The sequence below is a fragment of the Haemaphysalis longicornis genome, unplaced genomic scaffold (assembly GCF_048455015.1).
Source record: "Haemaphysalis longicornis isolate Haplotype H1 unplaced genomic scaffold, Haemaphysalis longicornis Haplotype H1 scaffold_4, whole genome shotgun sequence".
Taxonomy (NCBI): domain Eukaryota; kingdom Metazoa; phylum Arthropoda; class Arachnida; order Ixodida; family Ixodidae; genus Haemaphysalis; species Haemaphysalis longicornis.
The window spans coordinates 186,601,176-186,615,468 of record NW_027526361.1 but is presented as its reverse complement, the minus strand read 5'-3'; the positions used below and the strand labels follow the sequence as shown (position 1 = coordinate 186,615,468).

General features: G+C 47.2%; 1 pseudogene; it reads right to left on the bottom strand.

Moving 5' to 3' along the window:
• Nucleotides 1-1,667: 1,667 nt before the first annotated feature.
• On the bottom strand, nucleotides 1,668-6,547 carry LOC144180151 (uncharacterized; annotated as a pseudogene).
• Between the last annotated feature and the right edge of the window lie 7,746 nt (nucleotides 6,548-14,293).

The following is a 14,293-nucleotide window of genomic DNA, read 5'->3' as shown; positions in this document are numbered from 1 at the left end:
GAGCGGCCGTATCCGGCCAAAAAACATGCCACACACATTCGCACAATCCACGTCGGGCCAGACGGACACCACGTAGGCCTGTGCTCAACATCGGTCGCAGCCTACGCTCACAGCAACAAACGAAAAAGCTTGCAGCTTGTCACCGCTACTGCCGTGGACGAAAGCAAACCGTATTATTTCTTCACAGAGATTGCGATACACCGACACAATTTCCACAATCACACCAGCAACAGATGCAGCTTCGGCGCTTCGCCGTTCTCTGATCGAGTTCGGCGGCGACGTTCCGCGTAAAAACAGCCCACCAGTGCCACCCCGATTTCCTCACGTACGTACAAACCATGACGCGGCAAGACACACATGGGACAGATGACGATAAGCTGTTCTTGATGCACTACAGCACATTCGTAACACAAATCGCATACAGAGCTTTTGGTTCTCAGCAACCTCGTTGTCGCTCGACGGCGCAGCAGCGGCCGGCAAGAGAGCGCGGCCATATTGGGAGTAGTCCTCAAACGTACGTCGCAGGCGTCACACAAACGGCGAGACGCCATTGGTTGCAGATGAACCCAAAATCCCTTTGATCTTGAAACGCCGCTGCAGAGTTAAGCTGTCACCAACTATAGCCTCAATTTTTTTTCACGCAACAGCCTCAATTTGCGCCAGCCTCAATTGACAGCCTCAATTTGCAACAGCCTCAATTCTCGCGTCACGAAAACCTTACGACAACCGACTGAACATGCTACGCCGCTGATAATGACGCTGGACGTTAAGCGCGCACATGACAAATACACGGCCTCTTATCCAAAGCAAAGCTTACGACAGGACGAACCAACACCACCTAGACTGCTTCAAGGCCTCCGCAACCCTGCGTGACGTCATCGGTGTGAGATCTGCCTGGAAGCTGGCTTCACTAACCTGGACGGTGCGCGTTTTGTCATTCCGCGGCGCTTTTGCACTTCACAGAGTTTTCTTCACAGATTTACACCTGGAAGGAAACCTGAATGCAATTATAGGTTTTATAGGCAGTACATACGGTGACTTTCTATTAGCAACAGGTGTAAAAGTTATACGCCTCCAACAAAGCCTAGTTTTTGAAGGCACTGGAGGGTTTATTTTGCATGCTGTAGTAAAGGCGCCAGAACAGTTTTGTCAAAAGAAGATTGAAAGTTTTATTTAAAAAGCCTCTAAAAACAAAGAAACCAGGAAATAAAGCAATTTAACGAGGCATTATCCGGAGTTGGTCACAAGCTATTTTTCATTAAAAAAAATAAGACATGATATTCACTGTAAAAGCTTTTTGACACTTTGGTCACTTAATTCCAGCACACGTAAATCAACACACAAAGAAATTGTCGAACATAATTTCTGTCAATACACGATTCTTACTATAATATTCCACATAACATGTTGAGTTCCACAAGAAAGGTAACCTTGACAGCAAAAGGTAACTGGTTACAATACAGAACAGCAGAATTGTGGATGTAAAGTTTTTAAGAACATTTATGAACTGAACTCGGGCACGATGTTGAAATTTGGAGCCATATTTTTGAGGAGTACTCACGTTTATCAAAAGTAGTTTTTTTCGGACGAGTTAAAGACCTAGATAACGATTTGGCTTTGTGAAAATAAAGGACACATTGTCAACATTGTCAGTCTTGTACAAGTGATTATGCCTGGAGTGTCTTCAGTTTCCGTTTAACTGCTTTGGCTTCAGACAGCTTGTTCTTTTCTCGTTTGCAAAGGTTGTTTAGCAAAGTGTTAGCTGCTGCACTAAGGCAGGGCCCATCACTACATGTGGTAAATGACCATTGCCGCAAACATCAAAATCTTCATTCTACTCCAGAAACAGTGTCGTCATTGACACAAGCAATTCTTTCTGCTTCTCACAGGCATAAAATTTGGCTGCATGTTCTTCACTTGTCAGTTTCTCGAGAACAATATTCATCATCAGTACGGCATTTACGACGACAGCTTCGGGAAACTTCAGTCCACCTCTTGTAATGCTTGCTATGAGCTCATCTGCCTCAACTGTGAGTGTCTTACTCTCAACAACCAAGTTTTCTGTACAGAATTCACATGTGAGCTTCTTGAGTGCAGCATGTGCACAATAACCGGCCGCGTAAGTCGTAGCTGGTAGTGTGTGCTGCTTAGCAGCAATGTCTTCATCTGTGACTGAAATGTGAAATTGCTTTAAAGCATCACGAAATTCATCAGTGGAGGGGCATGGAGAAATCTCGTCACTCTCTGGCAGCTCAAGGACCTTCTGCAGCCTCAATTTGTTCTCTGCTTCATAAATCTGCCGTATGGAGACATGATACTGTGCGCCACTTAACTGTCGGTACCTACCGAACCTGTCTTCTAGGCAGTCTGACTGAAATTTTCCCAGTAAAACGTACTTGAATCCAAGCTCATTAAGGCAGTAGCTTGCCACCTGAATGAGAGCAAGAGATGTGTGACGCAGTGCATTGTGGGTCTCATGAGGTAAATGACCAGTGTCATGCTTGAGGCTTTTCCAGTAGTCCAGCCAACTGACTGCTTTGTGCAAAAAATCGAGCTGAGGGCAACAAACTGTCTTTATGGGCTCCTGAAAGTCGTCTCGAAGGCGCCTCCCTTTATCTGGCGTCTTGACATTTACTATGCGCCACCACATCAGCACAGTGCTGATAAAATTGGCTGTGCTTTTGGCATGCTGCAGTTCTGCTGCTTTTGAACTGTTGAGAGCTGCAACTGTAAAACTGTTAAACCCTTTGAGAACAAGTTTCATCTTTTGTCGCTCTATGTTTGAAGGTTTCAGTGCCTTCAAAGACAATGTTGGAGCAAGTCGTACAAGCTCATTTCTTTCTCTCTCGTGAAGCTCTATAAGTGTGCTGAATGAAGCTGTTAGCACATATGGTTTGTCAGGTAGTCCATCGATGTCAGGAAAAAACATACATTTACCACTGTTACGCTGGTTCAACCAATTGTTCCTTATGCATTTCAGAACATGAACAGAATCCAAAATAAAAAACAGTGGTCTTGCTTGGTCTGATGGATGCCTGTAGACTGTATCAACTTTCGGTGGCTCGGAAAAAAATGACATCGCTTTCCCGTTGATGGAGTTGTTGTCTGAAACAACCGCGATTACTTGAAATCCTGTAGCCTCCAGTCCATTAATGAGCTGACGAAGAAACTGGTGCAGCTGTTTTGCGTCTATTTGCGCCACTGGGAGGATGTGCACTACGTCTTTGTTTGACGACAGGAGGCTTTGAATCATAAACACATAAGCACTTTTTGCTGCATTTTGGCTGTTTGCAGCCATTCCTACTAGACCTCCACCTTTGTAGTCAATGTATGGTTGCAGATGAATTTCATCCATGACAAGCGTCACAGTTTTTTCATAGTCATCCATTCCTACTGCCAGTCTCTTTGCATAAGACAGAAATAAAGCATCTTGTTGTTCAGAACATGGATTCACACGGTACGTCCCACAAACACGTCTAATGGTGCCTGGATGCGGAAGTTTCAGATTCGATGTAGACCTAATAAATCTGTATGCATGTGGAGATATCGTGAACACAAGGCTAGCAAATACTAACAAGTCCGCAGGGTATCTTGAAGTTCTTCTCAGCAAAATGTCGACTTGTTGCTTTATGAACTTTACAACTTCCACTTGCCAGTCATGTGGAAATTTTGTGACGCCAGTTCATCCAGCGTTTCCGCTGTCTTCTTCAAGACAATGTGCAAGTGCTCTTCGCTGTCCGAGAAGTTGTCTGCCGAACTTTGCACAGCATTAAGGACTCTATCAAGTTCCCGCAAATCACACAAACACATAGGAAACAAGAGGGTCCCGAGCTTGTTGACCTGCATGTCACGAACAAACACTTTCACGATCAGATCAGTTGACACTGTCACAGCAAAACGCACAGTTGGAGCATCTTGGGACGGCAAGTTTAAGAAGAGGACTTTGTCGTGAGTAACAAGTTTTGCCCAGAAGATGTTTATCTGGAAATTTGTCAGAGAGGTGACCAAGTCCTCAAAAGTGCTGATGTTATTCTTTTTCTTCTCTTCTTCGTGAGATTCCATGGACTGCTTGATTGCCTCCGGCAGCGATTCTCCTTCTAGACGAAGACGCTTCTCTTCAGTGCCTTCACGGCCACCAGTTGTGGGGCGAGAAAGGTAGGCAGGGCAGTTAGGAAATAGGCTCGGGATAGCACCAGGCTTGAGTCGTCTCAGCTGTAGAGGAACTTCAAGCAGTCGTCCAGTTTTCTCATCTCTATAGGTCGAAGTTGTCGCAAAATCACTTGGAAGAAAGTGCTTCTCACACACCTGAAAAACAGAAAAAGCTCTATAAGACAAAAAATAAGCAACAAGAAGTTACACTGCTCAGCAGTCCGCTACAACCAGAAAATGTGGCAGTAATATTAGGCACCATCATTGCAACAATGCCTCGTTAGGCGGCCCAACAAGCGAACGCTGTTCATTAAATATAATTATAATGAGATCCGATCTGGCGCTGCAGTCCGTTCAGAGCGACTCTGTGCATAAGCTACGCGTGATATTTCGAGAAAAGTTTTTGTTTGTCAAAGATGATCGCGCAAAAACAAAAATTAGGGCAATAGTACGATTACGGTTTGCCGGTTGGGTACAATCAAGGACTGATCACTCGCAGATGCGGAACGACATCACCGAAGGTGGCCGTACTGCACGGGAGAAGTCTGTCTTTGTTTCACCGAACAGGCCAAACCACTTCCACCCAATGAATGGCCAGAATCACCATTAATAATTAACAGTGACTCTGTCTAGACAGCGAGCAGAAGCGGTTACGCCAGTTCGGTGAAACGAAGAGACTGCTCCAATCGCCGCCACCATGCGATACCATTACCTCCTGCAACTGCCTTCAAAGCTTTAGCACGCAAATAAGGAAACTCAAAAGGTGTTCAGCTGCATGACTGGTTAACTTCACACATGCGTTGGCACCTGCGACAAGTGAATTCACTTACCACGGTGTACTTTTTTGTGAGAAATCCTTGCGCGGGATCGCTTTTTTCCGTGCTCTTCTTTGGTCAGCGTCCGCCCGAAACCGATAAACGCGCGCTTTAGGACCACCAGCATAGTTAGAGTTGCACCCCGGCGCGCAACAGCATCCAGGCATGTTGTGTAGTTCACCTGAGAATACTCACACAGCACAATTCAAGGAATTGATTAAAGAAAAGGCAACGTGAGCGCTAACAAACCGCCGCTTCTCCACAAAGTTATGGTGTACTAGAATGTAGAGGCGTGTCGTCCGGGGAGAAAACCAATGGAACGCGAGGGTCCCTTTTGCGATGAAAAATTGTAGGTGGCGCTGGCTGCAACAGGAGTTCCCAGGCGGCGGCCCACCGCCGCCGTGCCGCTTGGTGTGCCTTCTTGCTCCACGAGTTGGTAGCAGACGACACAAGGATTCCTTTTCACTTTTATTGTTCCGAAGAGTTCTCTTTCCCGTTATTTGCCATGTTTTATGAAAAGTGATGCCATAAAATGGAGAAATAAGACTGTTTAGTGTTATAAATGAATAAAAATGGTCACGTCGATGTAACAGACTATGCTTGTCGAGCTGACCTAACACCTCTGCTTATTGTCGTCTGCGGCTGCGTATCTGCGTCGTCGCTCTGATGTAAGAAACTTACAGCCGTTTTGGGCACCGTTTTATCGTTGGACATTCAACATAGTGTGTAAAAAAAGTCTCAGGAAGCTTGGTGATTTGTGCATGCAATGATGGAGAGGCGTCGGGGTAAGAGGGACAACTTTTGCTTTGTGCCGCTCTGCAAGCGGACTGCGATCATGCAACGAGAAAAGGCCGCTTTTTCGGGTGCCTGTGGAGCCCGATCGCCGTGAATTGTGGTCCAGGAATATGCGATTTTTCGAGCCCCAGGCGCCTCGCCCGTACGTGTCGTGAAATTCCCCCTCCTCCCCCCCCCCCCCCCTCCCCACTACCCAAGAGTATAGCAACCAATCGTGCAAGCGCCACAGCTACCGCACACGTGAATCTGGCTGCCGCCGTCGTGATATCCGTGCCATATACTCTTCAAACGCGACAACAAAAATAAGGCGTGCGGAAATTGCCGTACTCGCTCTCCGGCGCGCGCCCCATCTCGAAGCCCTCTAGCTCCCTCCCTCCCTCGCGGTTCTATAAGTTTCATCCTGCCACCGCTTCCTGCCTTTGCATATTATTTTATCTCCCGTTCCACGTTTCACTTCTCCTCCTGCGTCCTCATCTATTGCCCACTTTTCTTACAGCACAACCCGCGCTAATCAAGCACTCCGCCAGCACTAGAGCCACTAAATAAGCTACGCTTTATTTATGGTATCTTCGGCTGGTCGTTTTTGGGCGCTCTAACGCGCTCTCGAATGGGGCAGCGTATTCGGCTGGTTGAAATGGGGCGCTCTGAGAGCGTTCGGCTGGTTCTTTGAGATCGTGCGCCTCTCGCTCAGAGCGCTCCAATGCGCTCCGACATCGACTGCCAGAGCAACTGCGCGCCCCTGGCGAGATGAGGTCACGTGACCGGTTTTGCTGGGTCACGTGACCCATCTCGCCTTGGCATCATCTCTTTCTCTATTGCATGGAGGACATGCGACGTTAGGTAGGCGGTGAAAGGCTTGTGGTGGGCAGCGCAGACTGCATTCCCCTTGTGCTTCGCGTACTAGCTGTGCCGCCAGTTCTTGTGATGTCGAAGCGAGTGTGCTTAGCGTTGGGGACACCGTCGGTGCTTCTAGCTAGCACGGAGGACAGCACCGACACTAGCTCGGACGACGACGACGCTCGGATATACGCGACGAAGTTCGCCGAGTTGTTCACTGTGCCGTCCAAGATACCGAAGGTGAACAACTACGTGGACACGGCAGTGAACTTTTACTCGGAGAAAGAGGTAAGAAATCGCCTACAACGAATGTATCAAACAGTAACATCGGTTTTATTTTTTTGAACAGTTTCGCAGGAACTTCCGCCTACCACGAAAGGCGTGCTGTGAGCTGATTCAGAAGTTTGAAGAGTCCATCTTTTGCCCGTCAGGCAGACGTAGTGGTGGCTCGCCTGCAAAAAGACCGGACGAGCACATTCTTTCGTTCCTTTGGTAAGCTTGTAAATTGTAGATATGCAAGGAGTTACGATTTGCGTGTGCGCTAGGAGCTTGATAGCTTCACGTGGTTCGATGGTAATGGGCTTTTTTTTCTGTGCTCATGTTTGCTTACTGCTGTTGTTCGGCTTGAATCTGCGATGCCTGATTCTCTTGAAAGAGCAACTTCGCGCAATAATCTCCGCAGCATCAATTTTTTTCACTTCCGTGTATATCGGAGTACAAAACCCCCTGGTAAGCCGCGCCTGTGGGAGAAAACGAAGGCTGTACAACCCTCTTTTCGCGCTGTCCACATTCACGCTTCTTTTTCGGATTACCACTGGAAGTGGGCACCATTTTAGAGGTCGTGCAGCTTTCAATAAACTGTAGCGCTAAAAAGGCGCATGAGCGATGCGGAGTGATTGCATCATTGTACACCTTTTCTTTTTAACTGACACATTTTATATCTACAATTTAAGGTCTTTCAGAGCAGAAATCACTTACCCGCAACTCTGTAGCAAGCAGGCAGGCTCTATTCGCGGTGGTGTGACTACGCGTTATGCGAAAGCTGGCTCATTAGGCAGTTGGTAGCCTGGCAGTTTTGGCGGGATAGGCAATGACGAACGTAGTGCTCACCTGTGTACATTGACCTGGAAATGTTTTTTTTTTGCTAGGTATGCAAGCAACAAGGCATCAATGCGAGAAGTGTCCATTCTCTTCAACATGGCCGAGTCCACGCTGCTTGCAGTAATTGAAAGAGTTCTTCAATTTCTCTGCTACATCGCTCCAGATGTTATCAACTTTGGCAGCGACAAGGCCGCTTTGGCTGAAGGTTTTGAGAAAGTGAGCACCTTTGCATGATCTATACGTGTAATAGGTAGCAAAGTATAAGCTGGCAGGCTCTCTCGACTAGAAACACTCAGTACAAATATATATGTGCGCCACAAGATTCCACCACACTTGGCATTTTATGCAGTGCTTATCTGCACAGCAGGGACGTACCACTGCATTACACGTACCTCTTACAGAATATTATGCCGCACAATTTTTTACGTTGTGTAACAGCAATGGTACATAGCTTTCCCTGCTCATTCAATTTTCAGATCGCTGGCTTCCCCAATGTCATTGGTTGCATCGATGGAACATACATACCTATGCGTTGCCCAAATAACAAGGTGAAGTCAACCTATGGAAACAGGCACAATCAAGTCTCATTGACTATGCAAGGTATCTGCGATGCCAAAGGCCGGTTTCAAGATGTTTTTACTGGAACACCAGGGAAAATTCACGACGCGAGAGTTCTGAGACTGTCCTTGGTACATGAAGATCTGCCAACAATATGCGAGATCAACAAATACCACCTCCTCGGCGACGCTGCTTACCCCATCAGAGAACATTTGCTCACGCCTTACAAGCACTACGGGACCATGACACCAGCAAAACTCGCATACAACCACCGCCATGCTGTCACAAGAGTGAAAATTGAAAACGCGTTTGGTTTGCTGAAGCAACGATTCAGACAACTTCGATACGTAGAGTTCACAACGGTGGACAAGATCACACAGTTCATTGTTGCCTGCTGTGTTCTCCACAACATTTGCCTAGAAGCAGGTGACTGCACTGTGGACGACCTCCTGACTGATGCGGAACGAGAAGAAAGAACCGAGGACCTTGATGTGCACAACCGAGGCAACCAGGCGGAGCTACAGGCATCTCAGCCAAGTCAAACTGCACGTGAAGGTGCGCTTCGCCGCTTGGGAGAACTGAAAAGGGACAATTTGGCCCAGCTGTTCTGAGAAGGCAGTGGAAACAACCTGAGGTGTGCATTGAAGGACAGTGTACATACTGTTGAGGACAATTAACAAAAGGGTGTGTTTCATTGGTTAAAATAATTTATTGCATAGTGAAGCAAAAATTCAACAGCAAACATTGTTGTATTTTCATTGATTAAAATAATGTATTGCACAGTGAAGCAATAAAAATGAACAGCGAACATTGTTGTATTATTTGCTTGCAGAAAAAAAGTCACTCAAACAGCTTTTTAATGGCCCGGTCTTTTTGTGGCCATCTAAAGCTGCTAACCAGGACAAAATGGCAATAACGTATTAGATTGAATAGTTCATGAAAGTAAAAATGTACTACACATTGAAATGTAGGAACACTGCTGCAGCATCACAAAAAATGGAGAGGTAACATTGCAACAACCTTGTAAAAGTAAAATATATTGCACATTTGAATACTAGCGCAACTGAATACTTGAAGTGCAAAACAAAAAAGAGTAGTCAAAATTTTAAAACATTTGCTGCACATTAACATGGGAATGCAGCTGTCACCAGAGAAAAGTAATCCTTGCATAGCAGTGTGCAAACTGCTACAAAAAAAATTTTACACAGTAAAATGTACTCCACACTCAGATATAGGAACAAAAGTGCAACCTCGAAAAAACAAAATATTCCAGAACGACAAAAGCACAACACTACAAGCTTATAAAAATAAATATATTGCACAACTGATTATAGCCCAACTGCAACACTGAAGAGGAGAAAAAAAAAGTGACTGTGCTGCATAATAAAATACGAATACAACTGCAACCACAGAAAAAACTTACAGGAGCGCAAAACATCACAACTCGAAACTTCCAGGGAAAAAACAGTTTGAACAAGAAAATGTTGCACTTCTTGCATTAGTACACAAGTGCCATTTTTCAGATCAAATTTAAAACTAGTAAATAAAATAAAACACTCAGAAAATAAAACCAAAGCACTGGAAACGAATGTCTTATGGTGCACAATCTTTCTTTAGGAGTTCTTGGATAGCTGCCATGTGCCGAGCATGTGCTGTAAGCAACTCCTGGTGCCGCTCTTCCCTCCTACGTTCTCGTTCTTCCTTCCTCTGTTCTTTTTCTTCGTTCATCTTTCGCATCTCTTCAAAAAACAGTGCCATGTGTTGTGTCCTGGGCAGGCTAGCACGCAAGTTCCTATCAGCTTTTCGCTTCTTCATGGGCATCTCTGCAACTTCTTGTCCAGTTGAAATTTCTTCAGGGGATGCACCAGGGGGAATGTTCGCAGCCTCTCCATCATTCTCCAAATCTGAATTACTCTGCGTGCTGCGACATGACCTCCCGTTGCTGGCAGTTGATGAAGTGGTTTTGTACAGGACCTTGTTTACACCCCTCAAAACCTCTGGTTCTAAGCTGTCGTCGATAGCCTTAATGGCAGCAAATTCTTCTTCATATGACACATGGCATGGAGCTCTACCTGAAGTTCTGTTGTTTTTGTCTTCGCTTCTTTTCCGTTTTGCCAGGGTCTTGAAACGAGTTTCACACTGCACTGCTGTGCGCGATACACCGAGTACACGAAAAATGTCCCGAGCAATCTGGCCGAACATGTCCCGCTTACTTTTAAACTTATTGAGTGGACCTACTTTGGGCGAGTAGCGGGCATAGCAGTCCAACAGCAGCCTTGTTTCTCCAGGGGTCCATGCCACTGTCAAGAAAAAAAATGCGTGAATAGGAATTAGCCACCTATCAGAGGAAGGTGAGTGAATGTTTTATAAAAAATTAACCTATACTGAGCACGGACATAAAAACAATGGAGTGTACACTGTACACTCAGGATGAAGATCCGCGTTTCGAAGGGGTAAAAGCGATGAGCTCCGTAATGCAGGATAGGCAACAAGCATGTGAATCGTTAAAACATAGAAGAAACCCAAAACTAATGCGCTGGGCTGGCAGGCAAGCTCTGCGGGAAAAAAAAAAAAGAAACCCGGACACTGCAACTGCTGCAAGGTGACTCGCGCGCATATGTATTTATTTGTTTAGCTAGCAGTGGTCTTTCGTTGAATACCTGCAGCTTCGTGTCAACCGTTACTCCTTCTCGTCTTCCATAGCACACAGGGAAGATCGTTGGGGCTTACTCTGGGCGCCCGACAACCGTACTCTTTTTATTTAAAATAAAGTGCGCGCTGCATATGCCCGTTTTGCAAGGCACTCGCTGTCACCATTCCCCGCTTGGTCTGATAGCGGACACACAGAGAAAAACAATAACCAAAGGTACGCTACAGTCGCACAAAACAGCAAAAAAAAAAATAAACGTTTATGGGCAGAAGTCGGCATTGTTTACATCGCACGTCGCGCTGCGCCGATCCACTGCTGACCTCTTCCCGCTTTGTATGGTCTCCAAGGGAACCAACAAATAATTTTTCGGCAGCTTGCCCTCCGCGTTTTTTAAACGTTGTGGTAGCCATATACACAGCAATACACACGTGTACGCATTTAAGCTAGATTTTTTCTGACGGCGGCAAAATCTCCTCCCCGTAATAGGGCTCCTTCAGGTGGACCAACATATCAACGGCGCCACTGTTAGGTGCCGCTACGGTCTCGAAACAACAGTACAAGGAGCCTATAGGGTGATCGCTTTCAAGAAATGTGACCCAAAACTAAGTTACTCGACCTATATTCATGACAAAAGGAGATCATTTTGTGCAAGCATGTACCGTATTTATTCATGTATAGGGCGACCACTCTTCAAGAAATGTGAGCCATTACGGCCTCCCATGCCATATATTTCAGTAAAACTTTGCACCTTCACCTCGATTATGGCCTAGGGATCAACCTACATCGAAAAAATAAAGCACCTATTGATCTCCAGTCTTCATGCATTTGTCAGCAACGCTAAAAGATATTTGCTGTGAGATCGACATACCTTTTGACACTGCACCCGGGCTCGTCGGTTCCTCGTTTGGCACATCTGCGTCGAGCAGGTCGTCGAAGCTTGAGCTTTGCCCACCCCCTGTTGAACAGCCATGAGAACATTATAAAAATGTGAGACACAGTTTTACTAAATAACGGGAACCTGACGTGTGCGCTTTGTTAACGTTGTACACTAAAATTACTTGTTGCTGTAACTGATGAATACACGTTTAAATCCAATGGACAGTTACACTGAATCAGCATTGACAATGTGAAAAATAATTTCATGTACTGCAGACAACCCACGTAACTGACTCAGCTGAGTTCGAATTCAGGTTAAGTAATCGTCATGCCTTCGTAATCAACAAGCACGAATGCTAGTCGGAGCATATGCATTTCGTGGAAATACAGCTCAAGAAATGGTCAATACACAAATACCAAGTTGACAGAAACGAGCGCTGTCCGTTCATTTTGTTTTTTTGCGCAGTATTTCCACAAAATGCCTCCGTAATGCCGCCCGGAAAAATAAACAAAGCAAGTGCATACATTTCACTCGTACCGATGCCGCTTAGCTTCCGTCCAGGCGTAACAAACAACTTACTTAAGGCCATCTGAATTTTCAATGTTTACAGTAGAAATTCTGCTCTGAATTGCGGATAAGCGCCCCGCACTAACGCAACAACCGCGGTGGCATGGAGCAAAGCCGCAGTGAGCGCCAAATGCCTCAACCATCGAGCGCCACTGTTATTCGTTCGTACAAGTTAAACACGCAGCCTGTTGGTGAATAACTGGTAATTAAAAAAGCGTAGAAAGACTGGACTGAGCTAGAAACGCACAGTACACCACGCGAATATTACTTCATCACACCTACGATTTCCGCATTCCGGCGGTAACGCTGTCAAGCGGTACTTCAACTGTTGGCGCGCTTTTCCCGACGAGCGGTCTCGTGGGTTCACTCGCGCCTATGCGCTCTAATACACTACTGCGAGGCTTACGCTTGCAAACAAAATAGCCTTGAACTTACCGTCAACGAGGGTGCTTAACAGTCGTTGTGCTGGCGATGCAGTGTTTTCGGAAGAGATCATTACAAACTGCGCACCTGTAGCAGCGTCGCTGAAGGCAGCCATCTTCTTTGTTGACGACCGGCGTGGCGGGGAGAAATGCGGCGGCGCTAATATCGACGGCGTCGCGGAAGTTCCCTCTGCCACAACTTCCGCCCCCTGTCACCGCTCTCGAAAATGTCCAAGTGTTCGGCTGGCGCGCCGTGTCTCCGACTCGGACCGAGAGGAGCCTCCGGATCCAGCCGCTCCGGCTCGGAGGTCCGGAGCGCCCAGCCGAATATACCATTAGTTACACTAGCCAGCACCCGGTCGACGCGTACGCTATCGGCGCGCGTTGGCGATCGAGAACGGCAATTTCACGACGGCTCTCTTCGTTGCCGGGCTCGCGTACTCACAAAGACCGTCGTCGGGCCGCGAGGCGGTTATCCCTACATTGAAACTCACTCAAAGCAATCTTCCAGGCAAGTCGCTCAAGAAAACTCCCACCTCCCCTCGCGGGAACCCCTGTGTAGATGCGACGCATAGGCGGAGCGGCGAAGGGAACGCGTTTTATAGCGCTCGTAACGTTGAGGGGACTGCGTAAGCTGGTCCCAGTCGATGACGACGTTGGAGTACTTGTAAAGCGGCGTGGACTCTAGGTGTTTGAGCCAAGCGTGGATGTTGCTTCGCCGGAGAACGGCACACCGGTTATATGCGCAGCGCGCCCGAAGGAGAGGAAACCGCGGAAGAGAGAGTACTGCACATGCGCCGGCCCCAGCGCGTCTGCCGCGGCTATGACGCAACGCAATCCAACACAATCCACTTTAATCCAATCAAATCCAAATCCAATCCAACCGAATCCAAGCCAAGCCAAGCCAATCCAATCCGATCCAATCAAATCAAATCCAATCCAATGCCCCTCGCGAGAGAGTGTTCGTTATCGGAGAGGAGAGGGGGTGAGCGGCGGAGAGCGGCGGAGAGCGCAGCTCGTGCGGCGAGGAGAATGGCAGAGGGGTGGACAACGCCGACGACAACAACGACGACTACGCCGGAGGGACAAGGCGAGTGAATCAGATGCTCTGCATCTAATAAGTGCATAATTCGTGAAATGCAAAGAAAACGGTTCAGAAAGCATGGCACTGCATTTTAACTGCACCCACCAGAACGCTCGATCAGAGCTCGCACAGCGAGCAGCAAGCAACACACGGGAAAGCAGCGACCACGGAGTAGGCAGCGACCGCTGCGGCCGCCGCTGCCGCCAGGGGCGCTGCTTACAACAGGAGTTCCTCAGCAGAAATTTTCATCGAAAAAGGGACCCCCCTCCTGGGCCCCGAACGACACACCATTCCCTTCTAGTACACTGTACCAAAGGGTGCGTTCCAATTTACCGTTTAGACAGCTTCGTTGCCGTCTTCGCGGACGGTACGCCATGTTAAGCCCCGTTCCAATTCGAACGAAGCAGTCAACGAAGACTGCTTCGAGGAGACAGCATC